This window comes from Phyllobates terribilis, unplaced genomic scaffold (genome assembly GCF_046119375.1).
Source record: "Phyllobates terribilis strain yellow unplaced genomic scaffold, ASM4611937v1 Scaffold_1__5_contigs__length_1240528914, whole genome shotgun sequence".
Lineage (NCBI taxonomy): Eukaryota > Metazoa > Chordata > Amphibia > Anura > Dendrobatidae > Phyllobates > Phyllobates terribilis.
This window is the reverse complement of record NW_027362761.1, coordinates 584,433,743-584,454,389: the sequence shown is the minus strand read 5'-3', so window position 1 is coordinate 584,454,389 and position 20,647 is coordinate 584,433,743.

The following is a 20,647-nucleotide window of genomic DNA, read 5'->3' as shown; positions in this document are numbered from 1 at the left end:
TATCCATCCAGGTCTCCCATGTGTCCAGCCTGCCCCCTCCCATATATCCATCCAGGCCCCCCCCATGTGTCCAGCCTGCCCCCCATATTTACTTCCTGGCCCCATGTGTCCAGCCTGTCCCTCATATATCCATCCAGGTCCCCATGTGTCCAGCCTGCCCCCCCACATATATCCATCCAGGTCTCCCATGTGTCCAGCCTGCCCCCTCCCATAAATCCTTCCAGGCCCCCCCCATGTGTCCAGCCTGCCCCCCCATATATCCATCCAGGCCCCCATGTGTCCAGCCTGCCCCCCCATGTGTCCAACCTGCTCCCCCCATATATCCATCAAGGCCCCCATGTGTCCACCTTCCCCCACCATGTGTCCATCCTGCTCCCCCCATGTGTCCAGCCTGCTCCCTCATTTGTCCAATCAAGCCCCCCCATGTGTCCATCCAGGCCCCGCCATGTGTCCATCCAGGTCCCCCCATGTGTCCATGAAGACCGCCTCATGTGTCCAGCCTGCTCCCCCCATGTGTCCATCCTAATGGTGACTGTATAAATTTGCATGTAGTGAGCTCCCCCTAGTGGTGGCTGTATATATCTGTATGTAGTGAGCTCTCCCTAGTGGTGGCTGTACAAATCTGCACGTAGTGAGTTCCCCCTAGTGGTGGCTGTATAAATCTGTATGTAGTGAGCTCCCCCTAGTGGTGGCTGTATAAATCTGTATGTAGTGAACTCCCCCTAGTGGTGGCTGTATAAATCTGTATGTAGTGAGCTCCCCCTAGTGGTGGCTGTATAAATCTGTATGTAGGGAGCTCCCCCTAGTAGTGGCTGTATAAATCCATATGAAGTGAGCTCCTCCTAGTGGTGGCTGTATAATCCTGAATGTAGTGAGCTCCCCGTAGTGGTGGCTGTATAAATCTGTATGTAGTGAGCTCCCCCTAGTGGTGGATGTATAAATCTGCATGTAGTGAGTTCCCCCTATTGGTGGCTGTATAAATCTGTATGTAGTAAGCTCCCTCTAGTGGTGGCTGTATAATTCTGTATGTAGTGAGCTCCCCTTAGTGGTGGCTGTATAAATCTGCACGTAGTGAGTTCCCCGTATTGGTGGCTGTATAAATCTGTATTGGTACGGGGCCGGGTGGTGGAACCTCTGTGCCGCGGTGCAAGGAGGGACCCAGATGGGCGTAACTAAGTATCAACTCGAACCGACCCTGGATGGCGGCTAACGACTCTGTGACCAGGGAGAATCCGGGCTTAGGGACCAGGTGCTACTCTGGGGACGACCTTGTAAGAGAGCAGGTGGCTTCCACGGGTCAGATGACTGGGACTGACCGGTATGGCGGATGGACACAGCAAGCAGGCGGAAGTCTCTGGTTAGCTGACAGGTGGTCATGGCAAGTGACGGCCAAGCAGGCTGAAGTCTCTAGGCTAGCAGGCAGGTGGTCACGGCAAGTGACGGCAGAGCCTCCAGGTAGGCTAGCAGGTAACAGACGGGAAGCAGGCGAGCGCTCCCAGGTGAACGCGTTAGCAGGCACGGCAGGTAGCAGGCAGGTAACTGGCAGGTGCTTCCTGGTAAGCAGGTGGACTTGCCCATAGACAGACTGGCGGATGACCGGAGACAGACTGTCGGGTGGAGAGTAGGCAAGCTGGCAGACAGGACTGGTAGTCAGGCTGGCAATGGGACCTGAGGGCTGAAGCAGAGGTAAGAATACTTGTGCAACAACTTTTGCTCGGGCACCTCCATTTTGGAGGAGGTGCCTTAAATATGGGAGGCCCTCCGGCAATTGGCCGGGGACTCCATAGGACGGTGCGCGCGGCCCCTTTAAGAGAGAGGGAGCGCGCGCGCGCGAGCGCCCTAAGCACAGTGCCCGGGAAAGAGCGCGCGCCGGCCGCTGCAGGAAGAGGAGCGCTGGAGGACGCCGCGCGGGGAGCGGGGAGGTGAGAGGGACAGCGTCTCTGCAGGAGGCAGACGCTGATGCTACATGTATGCAGTAAGCTCCCTCTAGTGGTGGCTGTAAAATTCTGTATATAGTGAGCTCTCCCTTGTGGTGACTGTATAAATCTGTAAGTAGTGAGTTCCCCCTAGTGGTGGCTGTATAAATCTGCATGTAGTGAGCTCCCCCTAGTGGTGGCTGTATATATCTGTATGTAGTGAGCTCTCCCTAGTGGTGGCTGTATAAATCTGCACGTAGTGAGTTCCCCCTAGTGGTGGCTGTATAAATCTGTATGTAGTGAGCTCCCCCTAGTGGTGGCTGTATAAATCTGTATGTAGTGAGTTCCCCCTAGTGGTGGCTGTATAAATCTGCATGTAGTGAGCTCCCCCTAGTGGTGGCTGTATATATCTGTATGTAGTGAGCTCTCCCTAGTGGTGGCTGTATAAATCTGCACGTAGTGAGTTCCCCCTAGTGGTGGCTGTATAAATCTGTATGTAGTGAGCTCCCCCTAGTGGTGGCTGTATAAATCTGTATGTAGTGAGCTCCTCCTAGTGGTGGCTGTATAAATCTGTATGTAGTAAGCTCCCTCTAGTGGTGGCTGTATAATTCTGTATGCAGTGAGCTCCCTCTAGTGGTGGCTGTATATATCTGCATGTAGTGAGCTTCCCCTAGTGGTGGCTGTATATATCTGCATGTAGTGAGCTTCCCCTAGTGGTGGCTGCATATATCTGTATGTAGTGAGCTCCCCCTAGTGGTGGCTGTATAAATCTGTATGTAGTGAGCTTCCCCTAGTGGTGGCTGTATAAATCTGTATGTAGTAAGCTCCCTCTAGTGGTGGCTGTATAATTCTGTAAGTAGTGAGCTCCCCCTAGTGGTGGCTGTATATATCTGTATGTAGTGAGCTTCCCCTAGTGGTGGCTGTATATATCTGTATGTAGTGAGCTTCCCCTAGTGGTGGCTGTATAAATCTGTATGTAGTAAGCTCCCTCTAGTGGTGGCTGTATAATTCTGTATGTAGTGAGCGCCCCCTAGTGGTGGCTGTATATATCTGTATGTAGTGAGCTTCCCCTAGTGGTGGCTGTATATATCTGTATGTAGTGAGCTCTCCATAGAGGTGGCTGTATAAATCTGCACGTAGTGAGTTCCCCCTAGTGGTGGCTGTATAAATCTGCACATAGTGAGTTTCCCCTATTGGTGGCTGTATAAATCTGTATGTAGTGAGCTCCCCCTAGTGGTGGCTGTATAAATCTGTATGTAGTGAGTTCCCCCTAGTGGTTGCTGTATAAATCTGTATGTAGTGAGCTCCCTCTAGTGGTGACTGTATAAATCTGTATGTAGTAAGCTCCCCATAGTGGTGGCTGTATAATTCTGTATGTAGTGAGCTCCCCCTAGTGGTGGCTGTATAAATCTGAATGTAGTGAGCTTCCCCTAGTGGTGGCTGTATAAATCTGTATGTAGTGAGTTCCCTCTAGTGGTGGCTGTATAAATCTGTATGTAGTGAGCTCCCTCTAGTGGAGGCTGTATAAATCTGTATGTAGTAAGCTCCCCATAGTGGTGGCTGTATAAATCTGTATGTAGTGAGCTCCCCCTAGTGGTGGCTGTATAAATCTGTATGCAGTGAGCTCCCTCTAGTGATGGCTGTATAAATCTGTATGTAGTGAGCTGTCCCTAGTGGTGTCTAAATAAATCTGTATGCAGTGAGCCCCCCTAAGTGGTGGCTGTATAAATCTGTATATAGCAAGCTCCCTCTAGTGGTGGCTGTATAAATCTGTATGTAGTGAGCTCCCCATAGTGGTGGCTGTATAAATCTGTATGTAGTGAGCTCCCTCTAGTGGTGGCTGTATAAATCTGTATGTAGTGAGTTCCCCCTAGTGGTGGCTGTATAAATCTGTATGTAGTGAGCTCCCCCTAGTGGTGGCTGTATAAATCTGTATGTAGTGAGCTCCCTCTAGTGGTGGCTGTATAAATCTGTATGTAGTGAGTTCCCCCTAGTGGTGGCTGTATAAATCTGTATGTAGTGAGCTCCCTCTAGTGGTGGCTGTATAAATCTGTATGTAGTGAGCTCCCCCTAGTGGTGGCTGTATAAATCTGTATGTAGTGAGCTCCCTCTAGTGGAGGCTGTATAAATCTGTATGCAGTGAGCTCCCCATAGTGGTGGCTGTATAAATCTGTATGTAGTGAGCTCCCTCTAGTGGAGGCTGTATAAATCTGTATGTAGTGAGCTCCCTCTAGTGGTGGCTGTATAAATCTGTATGTAGTGAGCTCCCTCTAGTGGTGGCTGTATAAATCTGTATGTAGTGAGCTCCCTCTAGTGGAGGCTGTATAAATCTGTATGCAGTGAGCTCCCCATAGTGGTGGCAATATAATTCTGTATGTAGTGAGCTCCCTCTAGTGGTGGCTGTATAAATAAAAAGTCAGGGTGGCAAGTAAAAGTGGAAGCTATTTATAGGATTATTTTAACAGATTAACACTAAGAAAAAAAACCTTGCAGTGGTAAATAAATTACTGGAAATTTCAGGAAGCCCGCGCTGGTCCTGGACCCGGGTGTCCGCCCCAACATGTATTTTAATTACTAAGTTCAACCCTGACATCAGTCGGTCAGAAACAAAAGGAAACAATGTTTCAATGTAGACAAAATTTGCATAAATTACATTGTATGTCCTAGAGAGGGGCCCCTATGTGGAGCTTTAAGGTCCCCATACACATTACCATAACGGACGATATTGGCAGGATTGGCCGACAGCCTAATATGTATGGGGCTCTCCCGACTTTCCCAATCCAGATGTCAGGAAAGATATGGATCCAGTGGAGTACCGCCAATGGCAGCAAGCCATGCGACTGCTATGGGGCCCATGAGCCGTGGTGCCCAGTGTCAACGTCCGCGCCGGGCCTCCTCCCCCCGCTCTGGGACCCCTCTGGCCAGCCAGTACCAACCCCCCCAGCCCGCATTCAACTGTATAGGCAGATGCAGATACAGTTGAAAGCAATGATGGAGGAGGGAGCATCATGTGACACTCCCATCATTCCTCCTCTTCATCTGACGTAGCGGGCCACGCTGTGTCAGGCAGTGGAGCTGCTGAGTAGATGCTCTGCAGAGACCGAAGCTGCGGGGGAACGAGGAGAGGTGAGTATTGTATCTATTTATTATTGTACATATCAGTGAATACATGGTGGCTATAACACTGCAGGACTGTGTGCATAATACTCTATGGGGGCTGCATTATACCCTATGGGGTGTGCATTATTATCTATGGGGTATGCATTATACTCTAGGAAGGGCTGCATTATACTCTATGGGGACTGCATTATAATATATGGGGGACCATGGGAGGTGTATTATACTATATGGAATGCTATGTGGGGCCATTATAATATTTTGAGGGCTATGTGGGGGGCCATTATACTGTATTCAAGCAATTATACAGTGTGAAGGTTTGTGTGGGGCCATTATACTGTTTGGAGGGCTGTGTGGGGCCATTATACTGTATATAGGCCCATTATACTGTATGGCGGGGTGTGTGGGGGATCATACTGTGTTGGGGTCACCATACTTTGCCTTGGGAGTTGAGGTGGGGTACAGTAGGATTATTTTACTGTGCATGTGGAGGCTAATGTGGAGGAATGCTCTGTGGGGGTACAGTGATTGTGTGCCACTTTTGTTGGCATCATACTTATGGGGCAATGAAAGAGGAATCTAGGACTTCAGCAGGAGGAAAATTACTATTTAAAGGCTGGAAAGTTGTGAAATATGGTCTTCTGTGACCCTGACAATTATTATTTTTTTCCTTTTTTTGGGGGGGAGGAGGGCCCAATCAGAACTTCTAGAACTTCTGTTATGGGGCGCCATGATTTCTATGTATGCCCCTCTAAGGATCTACAAGATTTTGGAGGCGTCTGTGGGGAATTTTTGCCCCTTCATGCAGAAAAGTATTTCTGGGGTCAGACCCTGATGTTGGGGGGCGGCCGGACTCACAATCTCCATTATAGGATGGGGCTGAGGTCCGGGCTCTGTGCGGCCGCTCATGTTCCCCTCCATGTCTGTCTGGAGCTTGTGCACTGAGCACAGTCATGGGGAACAGAAAAGGGCGAACCCCAAACTGTTCCCACAAAGCTGAAGCTACAATTGTCCACAATGTGCTGAAGATTAAGGTTTCCCTTCGCTGGAGCTGAGGGTCCGCGGCTGCCCCCTGATAACAGCCCATAGCATTATCCTCCACCATCTGTACAGCGCACAATGCAGTCAGGGGGGAACGTCCTCCTGGAATCACCAAACCCAGACTCCTCCATCAGACGCAGATAGAGAAGAGCGATCCGTCACTGCACAGGACACGTCTCCTCCAGAGTCCAGAGGTGGCGGCTTTACATCACTCTATCCGATGCTCAGCATTGTGCTTGGTGATGTACGGCTGCATGCAGTTGCTCGGCCACGAAGCTCCCGGTGGGGGCGCAGTGTTTGTGCTGATGTCAGAGGAGGTCTGGACTCTGCAGTTATGAGGTCAGCAGAGCGGTGGGGACTTTTCTGCCCTCTGCTCCTCAGCACTCGGCCCCCCGCTCTGTAACGTTAAAGGGTCTCCACTTCGTGGGTGAGCTGTTGCGGTTCCTTCCACTTCTCAATAGCTATATATTATTATAACTACAGTGTATGTTATACCCCAAGGGATGGATGATATATACGAGGGGCAATGAGACTGAAGGGGAAACTGGAACTCAGTTTTTAAGAGGTGTGTTTCAAAAAGTTGTGTGTTCAGCCCAATTACAGCGTCTGCTTTCTAAATTCATAATAAGTAAATCTTTGAGATTTTCTTCCTCTGCTCCCCATTGGCTGTGTGCTGTGCGGCCTTTTATTAATGATGCAGTGTCGCCATCTGCTGGATGACTTGGGAAATAAAAAAGAAAATCGTTGCAAAGTTTGGTGAATCCTTTGCTCTCACTTTCTGTTATTATCAGATTGGTATCAGGTTGTCTAAAAATAAAAGATTCTTGTTGCAGTTTTCCACAGAGATTAAATAACAAGATCCTAGACAACGTCATCTCCTCCTCATATTCAATAATTGTTTCATCATTTTGCAACTTTCCCATCTTGTGTTTCTTTGGCCATTTCAGTATATCTGCTTGCTGCGATCAAACTATTCAGAGGCCGATAACCTGTTCTAATGTCGTCCTTTTCTTTCCCAAGAACAAAGCTGTCGGAGGAGGCTTCGTTTGGTCGCCAGGTAATCCGTCTCCATTATTTTAACTTAGACTTGTCACTGTGGACAAAAAAAAAGTCCCTAAAAGTTAGAAAGATGATACAGTAAATGAAGTTTAGGGGGATTTTCTGACTAATTTATGACATAAATTCATACCTCCTCTTGGATCAGTGTATAGACCCATTGTGATTGGTGGAGGTCCAGGAGCAAGTGCTATAATGCATGTGACTAGTGATGAGCGAGCATGTTCGCTACTGCTCGGTGCTCGCCTGAGTATCTCACTGCTCGACATGCTCGGAGCTCGCCGAGTATTTCCGGGGTTGTTCGGCGGGAGCTCGGGTCTCCTCCCTGCATGTTTGGCGCTCTTTACAGAGCCAATGAACATGCAGGGATTGCCTGCCACTCACTGCAATGCTGTAGCCATGTTGGTTGTGGCATTACAGTGATTGGCTGGCCACACAGCGTCATCAGGTCTATATCAGACCTGGCGCCGCCATGCTCGTCACAGTCACTCCGGAATCAGGCAGTGTAGGGAGAGGTGCTGCTGCGTCAGGGACAGATTTGCTTGTTTCTAGTTAGTGTAGGTATACCAGACTATATTAGAGACACATATCCATCTCAACAAACAGTCCTTCTGAGGACTAATCCATCTGCAGAGATATCAGGCAGGCAGGGTGTATAGGCAGGCAGGGTATATAGGCAGACTGCAGTGCATATAGCACAAGAGGCTCCATTCCAGTTTTGCCTTCTGCTGCTGTTAGATATTTCTATATAAAGGCCCAGGTCTCAGGGGGCAGGAATATTTTTTTTTTGGATCTTAATCCTCATTATTTGCTTAAAAAGCAATCCAGAGAACACAGTTTTTCTGCGCCATTTGCTTGTTGGCACTGCAGAATACAGCCAGGTCCTTTCCATATTACAGCGCTAAAAATCCAGCTATTTAGAACTGTGTTTTCTCCGTCACACGGATCACATATACGTTTTCAGAAAATTCTGCCATTTCTGACCTTCATTAAAAAAAAATTTCAGTGTGTCAGCAAAGTTTTTGACACCGGTTTGCTGCTCAAAATAGTTACCTACAGGCCAGGTATTTAAAACTGTGGTTTGTCCATCACACGGATCACATATAAGTTTGCTCCAAACTCAGTCATTTGTAGTGACCTTGGAAGATACTGTCCTCCATTTAAAATGGGCAAGGCACGTGGCAAGGGACGGGGAACTGGACATGATGGTGATGGTGCATGCAGAGGCCAAGGACAAGGCCGTGGGCAAGCTGAAATTGTGCCACAACAAACACCCACGTCTTCTTGCCCGACCTTCCTGTCCCATTTAATAGGGGACCGCAGAACACCACTATTGAACCCAGAGCACTGTGAAAAGGTTGTTGGTTGGATAGCAGATAATGCTTTCAGTCACTTTGCCACCACCACCACCACCCTGTCTTCCACATGGTCAAGTCTCAGTAGCCGTGAGTCTGGACCACATATTCCTCACCCTGATCCTCCTTGCTCCCACCATGCCGAGAACCCAGAGACAAATGATCCCACACTTGGACACTCTGAAGAGCTGTTCACTTTTCCATTTATAGATTCGGGCCTCTCGCCCGGTCCACTTGAAGCGGGGCAAGAGGAGATCGCATGTAGCAATGCCCAAATATTTGAGCAGCCACGGTCACACGAAGGCGACGGTGGGAAAGTGTCACAAGAGGTGGACAATGATGAGACACAATTGCCAGAAAGTCAGGAGGAGGACCAGGGTGCGGAAGTGGAAGACGAGGTGGTGGATGATATAGTAACTGACCCCACCTGGCAGGAGGACATGCAGAGCGAGGACAGCAGCACACAGGGGGAGGGAGGCAGAGCACCCCAACAGGCAGGAAGAAGCAGTGTGGTGGCCACAGACAGAAGGCAGGCAACCATTCCCCGTAACACCAACACGAAGGAAGTTGCCAGTACAACTGTTAGGTCTTCCCGAGTCTGGTTGTTTTTTAAAGACTCTGCCGATAACCTCAAAAAGGCCATTTGCACCACCTGCCAGGCCAGCATCAGCAGGGGTGGCAAAACTAGCAGCCTGACCACCACCAGCATGATCAGGCACATGGCAGCAAAGCACCTGACTTTGTGGGCCGAACTCCAGGGTCCAGGAACAGTGTCTGCTGGTGGCACCATTGCTTTTTACGCTGTTGTGCATGCAAGCCAATCCCCTGTCCATTGTGCATGCGAAGATGCCTCCTACCCTGCACCATTCGCTGCACACTCTCAAGTAGCAGCATCAGGAAGCACGTCCATGTCCTTGTCCCAGCGCAGCGTTCAGTTGTCCATACCCCAGTCCTTGGAACGCAAGCGCAAATACGCAGCCAACGCCCCACAGGCCACACTACTAAATTCTCACATTTCACGACTGCTTGTGCTCGAAATGCTGCCTTTTAGGCTCGTGGATGGCGGCGGGTGTCCCTCGGTATTCGGTCCCCAGCCGCCACTATTTCTCCCGTTGTGCCGTCCCCGCATTACACAAGCACGTGTCCCAAAACATTAGCCGTGCCCTCAACAACGCAGTTACTAGGAAAGTCCACCTAACCACAGACACGTGGACAAGTGCTTGTGGGCAGGGACGGTGCATCTTGCTGACGGCACACTGGGTTATCATAGTGGAAGCCGGAACCCAGTTGGACCTTGGGACGGAACATGTCCTCCCGACGCCGAGGATTGCGGGCCCTAGGTCAATCAGGGTAGCCCCCGCGGTGTACAGCTCCTGCCATGTTTCAGCAGCGTTTGTAGCTTCCGGCTCACAGACTGGTGTGTGATGTCCCCACGCTTTGGAACTCTACACTGCAGATGTTGGGAAGGATTTGTGAGCAGAAGAGGGCAGTTGTTGAGTACCAGCATCAACAAGGCCTTCGGTATTCAGTTCAGACTCCACACATAAGACCTCAGGAGTGGAAATCCTCCAAAACTTTGAGGACTCCACCAAGATGGTGAGCGGCGATGACGCCATAATTAGCGTCACCATCCTGCTTCTCTGTCTTCAGAAATGTTCTCTGCTCACAATCAAAGAAGATGCATTGCATGCGGAGCACGATGAGATGGAGCAAGGAACCATACAGGGTGATTACACACAGCCCAGCCTCATCTCATCCCAACGTGGATTGGGTGACAATGAGGAAGAGGAGGAGGAGGAAGAACAGGAGCTAGTTTCATGCACTATAGGCGGTACTACCTGCACAGCTGTCATACCGTCTGTTCAGCGTGGATGGCCAGAGGACAGAGAGGAGGAGGAGAGCATGGTCAGTCATCCTTTTGGTGAGGACACAGAAGTCTTGCCTGTTAGTAGTCTGGCACGCATGGCTGAGTTTATGTTACGCTGCCTTTCCCATGATCCTCGCGTTCACAAAATTTTGGGTGACAGTCATTACTGGTTGGTGACACTTCTAGACCCACGCTACAAGGAGAACTTTATATCTCTCATTCCTGAGGTGGGCAGGTCTACAAAAATGGGGCAGTACCAGAAGGCCCTTGTTGCAGAACTATTAAAAAAATTCCCATCTGAAAATGCTGGCGGCAGAGGTCACACTTCGTTGGACAACCAAGGAGTACAGGCGAGAGAGACACAACTCCAATCCAGCAGAGGCAGGGGAACACTGTCAAAGTTCTGGGAGAGTTTTCTCAGACCCTCCCATCGCACAGGCCCTGAGGCGCGGGGTACTCTCACAAGGAGGGCAAAGTTTGGGAAGATGCTGAGGGAGTACCTTGTCGACCATACCAACGTCCTCCGTGATTCCTCTGTGCCTTATAATTATTGGGTATCCAAGCTGGATACGTGGAATGAACTGGCTCTCTACGCCTTGGAGGTCCTGGCCTGCCCTGCCGCCAGCGTTTTATCAGAGCGGGTTTTTAGTGCCGCTGGTGGAATTATAACTGATAAGCGCATCCGCCTGTCAACTGAAAATGCTGACAGGCTGACTCTTATAAAAATGAACAAGGGCTGGATTGGGCCAGACTTCTCAAAACCACCGAATGATAGCAGCGTAACATAATCTCAAATCCAGTGTCTTTTCTTGGGAGGTGTATTCCCATGCACCTTTTCACACCCACACATGGGTATACGCTTCCTGATTTTGGCTATTTGCTCTTGTCCTCCCCCTTCTCCTCATCCTCCACCACCATATCATCAGGGTGACCGTGGTCCGTGATGCAACACCCACATAATTTTTTTAAAGGGTGTTTATGATGCCCATAAAAAAAAAAATTATACAGTATGTTCATGTATACCCCCCAGGGGTAAATGTTTGTCAGCCCATACACTTAGTGCATGGGCATTACAAGTATAGGAGACCCGCTCCTTTCTAATGGGAACATTTTTTTATGAGGCTCTCTAAGTCTCTTCCAAGGGGCATTGAAGTGCCTCCAAATTTTTGGCAGCCCTTGCATTCACTGCATAGGCCAACACTATGGGAGACTCTCTCCTTTCTAATGGGAATTTGTCGCTACTGTGGCCCTGCTCTGTGTGTCTTTAAATTCTTAGTGAGGTTTTTCCTAAAATTGTCAGCCGTTGGACTCACTGCATACCCTATAACTGTATAGCAGACCCTCTCCTTACTAATGGGAATTTGTCGTTACTGTGGCCCTGCTCTATGTGTCTTTAAATTCTTAGTGGGGTTTTTCTCAAATTTTGGCAGCCCTTGCAGTCACAGCATGGGCATTACCACTATAGGAGACCCGCTCCTTTATAATGGGAACATTTTTTTTACTGAGACCCTTCTCTATGTCTCTTCAAAGGGGTATTGGGTTGCATCCAAATTTTTGGCAGCCCTTGCAGTCACTGCATACGCAATAACAGTATAGGAGACCCACTTGTTAATAATGGGAACAACAAAGCATAGCCGGCTGATGGCTCTCTAACAATAGCTAGGGCCGACTGCTGGCCTTTTAAGAATAATAAGGGCCGTCTGATGGCCCTATAAAAATAGGCTTTATGACTTTCAGAGTCCCTCCATCATAAATAAAACAGGATGTGTCTGATGATGTGTCACACACCACATTGCCAGATAAGGTTGTAAAATGTTAAAATGACATTTCCCGGTGAATGCATTTGTCTAAAACAAAACAATAGGATCTTTCTGTAGTATAAAAAGTCACCAATTTAACCTCAATGTAATCACATTGTTCAGCTCCTTCACCTCCTCCTCCATCTCCGAAATGACCACATCAGTCACAAGCTGACAGCACTGCAGCACTGCCTTGGCCAAGTGGCAACAGGCTATGCTGAAGATAACATGCTTAATGCTTAGGTGACAAAGCGCCCAGCGCTGCAGAGTTGTTGAAAGCTGTAACGCAACAGCCTGATCTGTGGCTCTCACCGCTGAACATACAGCCAGGCATGGTCGTGTGTGACAATGGGCGGAACCTGCTGACGGAGAAATGACAGCCGGGGTAGATACGGTTTCCCTCTATGCCAGCCCTTTCATCGAGCTAAAGAATATGGCTGTGGTGAAATACAACTCCCACTGAGAAGCTGTTTCAGATTGAAAAACATTGTGCCCACCAGAGGATTTGATTCTGAGGGATAACCTTTCTCCCCCGCTCAAGAGCCCCATAGCTGCTGCAAAGTTTGCGCTATCATGAACGCTCCTGATTGAAAAGCCAGGGCACACCAGAGGATTCTCTGGTGGGACCGTTCAACCCTGCCGAGAAGCAGTCCTTGCTAAGAAAAGTGTGTGGGAAGGTTCACGGACACTCTATGGCTGCTTTTTTAATGTGGATCAAACGTGCTTATGCATGTTATTTCTCAAACCGCATTGCAGATCAGGCCATTGCCCAATTCTGAAGTCATGAAATTAAATGCGCAAAGAAAGATGTTTGTGTGTCAAAGCACCACCGACAAGTGCGAGTTGATGTTGGACGGGCTGCCACTGCTTCTGCAACAAGCTCAACTACAGGACTTCCTGGGAGAAATGACATGCAGGGTAGATACGGTTTCCCTCTATGCCAGTCCTTTCACCGAGCTAAATACAACTCAGCAAAAAAATCTGTGGACTGGCTCCGTACTGTCCCTGGCCACATTCACCTGTCCACGTGTTTGTGGTTAGGCGGTCCTTCCCAGTAAGTGCACTGGGGAGGGCACGGGTAATGTTGTGGGACCCGTGCTTGTGGAAGGCGAAGACAATACCGGGAAAAATAGTGGCGGCTGGGGACCGAGTATGGACACCCGGTCGCCGCCGCCATAAGATTGTGGACAGCTTCCGCCTCCACAAGCCTAAAAGGCCACATTTCAAGTGCAAGCAGCTGTCAAAAATTTGGCAGTATAGTATTGCAACCTGTGGGTGGGTGGGTGGCTGGCTGCATACTTGCGCTTGCATTCCAAAAAATGGGGTAGGGACAACTGAACGCTGCACTGGGACAAGGACGTGGACGGTGATTGTTGCAAGTCTGCAACGACAGGTGCATGGCAGGAGGCATCTTCGCATGCGCCAAGGATCACTTATGATGGGCACACTTTTAGGCAGTGACCTGGGTGTCAGAGATGCTTCCAGAGGTCTTCCCCATGCTGTTCCCATGTCTTTTCAGCACTGTATGCATGTGTCTGATGATGTGTCACACACCACATGGCCAAAAAAGGTTGTAAAATGTTAAAATGACATTTCCTGGTGAATGCATTTGTCACGGTTGAAAGCAATTCAAAAGTGCAAAAACGCATCAAAAACGCTATGTGTGAACATAGCCCAAGGTGCGGAGGAGCATTTTTGTTTTTGGTTATTTAGTTTGCCTTCTATACAAGTCATTACCCTCGAAAGGATGTTGCTTAACATATTTCCCAGGAAAATCCATTTTGGTTTCGTTTTTGTATGTTTTATTGTGAGTCCGTAAAAGTGGTGTAATACTCTGACAACATTGTTGACAGCAGTGATCTGGGAGTCAGAGATGCTTCCAGGGGTCTTCCCCATGCTGTTCCCATGTCATTTTAGCACTGTTTCCATCGATTTGGGCAATTTTTAGGCCCTCTGCAGACCGCTCAGGGGAGCAGCTTGAAAAATGCTTGAGTTTCCCATAGACTTACATTGGGCTCGTTGCTCGGACCGAGCACCCGAGTATTCCAATGTGCATTTTAGTGCTCTCTCATCACTACATGTGACCACTAGATGGCAGGAAACGTCAGTCTTCTGTAGGGAGAATTTATATATACTGTATAAATGTGTGTGTGTGTGTGTATATATATATATATATATATGCATACGTATGTATATATATATATAATAAGTATACAGCGCCATATGTACCTCTCACAGTAATAAGGACCTCTTACTGCCAATGCCACCGCATAGTAATTTTGTCTTTTTAGTACCCCTACATAGTTAGAATGGCTCCATATACTAATTCTGCCCCCTTAGTGACCTCCACACATTAATCCGCCCCCCTCCTTAGTGCCCCTACATAGTAATGATGCCCATTTAGTGACTCCTTCATATTAACGATGCCTCCTTCGTGCCTCTACATCCCTACACAATAATGATGTCCCTTTAGTGCCCGTGCACAGTAAAAAAAGCCCCCCATGTAGTCATGATGCCCCCTTAGTGATCACCTCACATTAATTCTGCCAACTTGGTGCACCAATATACGCACAGTAATGATGCCCCCTTAGTGCCTCTATGCGGTATTGATGCCCATTTAATGACTCAATCACAGCAATGTTGCCCCCACATAGTAAGGAGGCCTCCAAATGCTCCCACAAAGTTAGGATGCCTCCATATAGTAATGATGCCCCCTTAGTGACCACCTCATATTAATTATGCCAACTTGGTGCACCCATATACGCACAGTAATGATGCCCCCTTATAGCCCCCATAGTAGGGATGCCTTCCACATTGTCCCCTTAGTGTCGTCAACAAGTAATAATGCCCCATTAGAGCCACTTCACAGTAGTGACCGCTCTACACAGTAGTCGTGCCATTGTAGTGCCCATTATACAGTAATGATGCCCACTTTGTGCCTACATCACTGCATCATACCAGCATGTCCAAGGGAAATGACAGGTCTGGACATCTGGACTACTTGTGCCACCTGCTGGCCCTGCGCTGTATGGTTCTCTGTGCTCACTGCCTGGACCAGTCATCTGGGCACTGTTTCTCCAGATATTATATGGGCATGTGGCACTGATACATACTGATAAGACTGGTGACCAAAAAGTATCAGGCAGATTCCTGCCGCCAACTGCTACATTGTAGGATCCGCACTGTAACAATGTATCCACAGTGCAATATGAATACAAAGTCTGCAAGATAAAAAATGGTGACACCTCGTTGTGGACGGCCCCAGTCTGGTCCCTACGAGAAGGACTTAACCAGGGCAGACATGATATTGGGTCAATCTGTGCAGCCGTCCAGGGGCCCATGAGGTGCGGGGGCCACGTCCACCTCCAAAGCTTCAGTCACAGACACATAAAGGGGCACATTAGGATTATTGGACTGTACAGGGCCCGTATACTGTTCTTGCACACGGCTCCTATTCTATATATGGCCGCCCCTGGACTTACCAAAAGTATTCTGGTAAATTGTGATCTTAAAAGATCCTGAGAAAACAGGAGAAACCGGACTTTATATAATGTGCTCCAGCATAGCACATAGCGTGGCCCTAATTAATAGCGCAGAGACGCGGCTGCGCCGCCAGCGCTGGAGGGATTGGAAATTTCCACAGCACATTGATAGCACATGATCATCCTGTTTACGGCTCCCACAGAAGCCTCTTCTGTTTACACGGTACATTCCTGCGCAGAGATAACAATGTTTCAGTCTTTTCTGACTGTGATACTACAACTCCCAACATGGGCAAATAGCCTGCTCCACCCTCAGAGGCAGACACCACGGGAGTCACAGTAGGTCATGGGATAGTTCTGTATTGTAAAGGGCGTCTCAAATACTTTGTTCATTTCACAAAGTTAAATAAACTGTGCCAAACAGTGCCAATAAAGCGTTACATGGTGCCCAGATAAATAGTGCTATACAGTGCCAATAAAGCGTTACATGGTGCCCAGATAAATGATGCTATACAGTGCCACTACAGTGTTACATGGTGCCCAGATAAATAGTGCTATACAGTGCCACTACAGTGTTACATGGTGCCCAGATAAATGATGCTATACAGTGCCAATAAAGCGTTACATGGTCCCCAGATAAATGATGCTATACAGTGCCACTACAGTGTTACATGGTGCCCAGATAAATGATGCTATACAGTGCCACTACAGTGTTACATGGTGCCCAGATAAATAGTGCTATACAGTGCCACTACAGTGTTACATGGTGCCCAGATAAATAGTGCTATACAGTGCCACTACAGTGTTACATGGTGCCCAGATAAATGATGCTATACAGTGCCAATAAAGCGTTACATGGTCCCCAGATAAATAGTGCTATACAGAGCCACTACAGTGTTACATGGTGCCCAGATAAATAGTGCTATACAGTGCCACTACAGTGTTACATGGTGCCCAGATAAATGATGCTATACAGTGCCAATAAAGCGTTACATGGTCCCCAGATAAATAGTGCTATACAGTGCCACTACAGTGTTACATGGTGCCCAGATAAATGATGCTATACAGTGCCAATAAAGCGTTACATGGTCCCCAGATAAATGATGCTATACAGTGGCACTACAGTGTTACATGGTGCCCAGATAAATAGTGCTATACAGTGCCACTACAGTGTTACATGGTGCCCAGATAAATAGTGCTATACAGTGCCACTACAGTGTTACATGGTGCCCAGATAAATAGTGCTATACAGTGCCACTACAGTGTTACATGGTGCCCAGATAAATAGTGCTATACAGTGCCACTACAGTGTTACATGGTGCCCAGATAAATAGTGCTATATAGTGCCACTACAGTGTTACATGGTGCCCAGATAAATGATGCTATACAGTGCCAATAAAGCGTTACATGGTCCCCAGATAAATGATGCTATACAGTGCCAACAAAGCATTACATGGTGCCCAGATAAATGATGCTATACAGTGCCACTACAGTGTTACATGGTGCCCAGATAAATGATGCTATACAGTGCCACTACAGTGTTACATGGTGCCCAGATAAATAGTGCTATACAGAGCCAATAAAGCGTTACATGGTGCCCAGATAAATGATGCTATACAGAGCCACTACAGTGTTACATGGTGCCCAGATAAATAGTGCTATACAGTGCCACTACAGTGTTACATGGTGCCCAGATAAATGATGCTATACAGTGCCACTACAGTGTTACATGGTGCCCAGATAAATAGTGCTATACAGTGCCACTACAGTGTTACATGGTGCCCAGATAAATGATGCTATACAGAGCCACTACAGTGTTACTTGGTGCCCAGATAAATAGTGCTGTACAGAGCCACTACAGTGTTACATGGTGCCCAGATAAATGATGCTATACAGAGCCACTACAGTGTTACATGGTGCCCAGATAAATGATGCTATACAGAGCCACTACAGTGTTACATGGTACCCAGATAAATAGTGCTATACAGTGCCACTACAGTGTTACATGGTGCCCAGATAAATGATGCTATACAGAGCCACTACAGTGTTACATGGTGCCCAGATAAATGATGCTATACAGTGCCACTACAGTGTTACATGGTGCCCAGATAAATGATGCTATACAGTGCCACTACAGTGTTACATGGTGCCCAGATAAATAGTGCTATACAGAGCCAATAAAGCGTCACATGGTGCCCAAATAAATAGTGCCAAACAAGACCCCCAAAGTGTCAGAAACATTGTGCTATACAGTGCCATTACAACGCTATACAGTGCTCAGATTAATAGTGCTATACAGTGCCGCTACAGTATTACATGGTGCCCAGATAAATAGAGCTGTACAGTGCCACTACAGCGTTACACAGTGCCCACATAAATAGTGCTATACAGTGCCTCAATAGTGTCATATAATGCCCAAATAAATAGTGTCAAATAGTACCCCAAAAGGGTCAGACAAATAGTGCTATATAGTGCCACTACAGCACTATACGGTGCCCAGATAAATATTGCTATACAGTGCCACAACAGCATCATACAATGCTCAGATAAATAGTGCAATACAGTGCCATTACAATGCTATACAGTGCTCAAATAAATAGTGCTATACTGTGCTGCTACAGCATTACACAGTGCCCAGATAAATAGTGCCAAACAAGACCCCAAAAGTGTCAGAAACATTGTGCTATACAGTGCCATTACAATGCTATACAGTGCTCAGATTAATAGTGCAATAGAGTGCCACTACAACATTACATGGTAAATAGTGCTATACAGTGCCTCAATAGTGTCATACAATGCCCAGATAAATAGTGTCAAATGGTACCCCAAAAGTGTCAGACAAATAGTACTATACAGTGCAACTACAGTGCTGTACGGTACCCAGATAAATAGTGCTATACAGTGCCACTACAGTGTGACATGGTGCCCAGATAAATAGCGCCAAACAATATCCCCCAAAGTGTCAGATAAACTATACAGTGTCATACAATGCCTAGATAAATAGTGCTATATAGTGCCCCAACAGCATCATACAATGCCCAGATAAGTAGTGCGAAACAATACCCCAAAAACATCATAGTGCTACTGTATATAGTGCCCCAACAGCATCATACAATGCCCAGATAAATAGTGCGAAACAGTACCCCAAAAACATCAAATAGTGCTATATAGTGCCCCAACAGCATCATACAATGCCCAGATAAGTAGTGCGAAACAATACCCCAAAAACATCATAGTGCTACTGTATATAGTGCCCCAACAGCATCATACAATGCCCAGATAAATAGTGCTGAACAGTACCCCAAAAGTGTCAGACAAATAGTGCTATACAGTGCCAATACAGCGCTATTCTGTGCCCAGATAAATGATGCTATACAGTGCCAATAAAGCGTTACATGGTCCCCAGATAAATAGTGCTATACAGTGCCACTACAGTGTTACATGGTGCCCAGATAAATGATGCTATACAGTGCCAATAAAGCGTTACATGGTCCCCAGATAAATGATGCTATACAGTGGCACTACAGTGTTACATGGTGCCCAGATAAATAGTGCTATACAGTGCCACTACAGTGTTACATGGTGCCCAGATAAATAGTGCTATACAGTGCCACTACAGTGTTACATGGTGCCCAGATAAATAGTGCTATACAGTGCCACTACAGTGTTACATGGTGCCCAGATAAATAGTGCTATACAGTGCCACTACAGTGTTACATGGTGCCCAGATAAATAGTGCTATATAGTGCCACTACAGTGTTACATGGTGCCCAGATAAATGATGCTATACAGTGCCAATAAAGCGTTACATGGTCCCCAGATAAATGATGCTATACAGTGCCAACAAAGCATTACATGGTGCCCAGATAAATGATGCTATACAGTGCCACTACAGTGTTACATGGTGCCCAGATAAATGATGCTATACAGTGCCACTACAGTGTTACATGGTGCCCAGATAAATAGTGCTATACAGAGCCAATAAAGCGTTACATGGTGCCCAGATAAATGATGCTATACAGAGCCACTACAGTGTTACATGGTGCCCAGATAAATAGTGCTATACAGTGCCACTACAGTGTTACATGGTGCCCAGATAAATGATGCTATACAGTGCCACTACAGTGTTACATGGTGCCCAGATAAATAGTGCTATACAGTGCCACTACAGTGTTACATGGTGCCCAGATAAATGATGCTATACAGAGCCACTACAGTGTTACTTGGTGCCCAGATAAATAGTGCTGTACAGAGCCACTACAGTGTTACATGGTGCCCAGATAAATGATGCTATACAGAGCCACTACAGTGTTACATGGTGCCCAGATAAATGATGCTATACAGAGCCACTACAGTGTTACATGGTACCCAGATAAATAGTGCTATACAGTGCCACTACAGTGTTACATGGTGCCCAGATAAATGATGCTATACAGAGCCACTACAGTGTTACATGGTGCCCAGATAAATGATGCTATACAGTGCCACTACAGTGTTACATGGTGCCCAGATAAATGATGCTATACAGTGCCACTACAGTGTTACATGGTGCCCAGATAAATAGTGCTATACAGAGCCAATAAAGCGTCACATGGTGCCCAAATAAATAGTGCCAAACAAGACCCCCAAAGTGTCAGAAACATTGTGCTATACAGTGCCATTACAACGCTATACAGTGCTCAGATTAATAGTGCTATACAGTGCCGCTACAGTATTACATGGTGCCCAGATAAATAGAGCTGTACAGTGCCACTACAGCGTTACACAGTGCCCACATAAATAGTGCTATACAGTGCCTCAATAGTGTCATATAATGCCCAAATAAATAGTGTCAAATAGTACCCCAAAAGGGTCAGACAAATAGTGCTATATAGTGCCACTACAGCACTATACGGTGCCCAGATAAATATTGCTATACAGTGCCACAACAGCATCATACAATGCTCAGATAAATAGTGCAATACAGTGCCATTACAATGCTATACAGTGCTCAAATAAATAGTGCTATACTGTG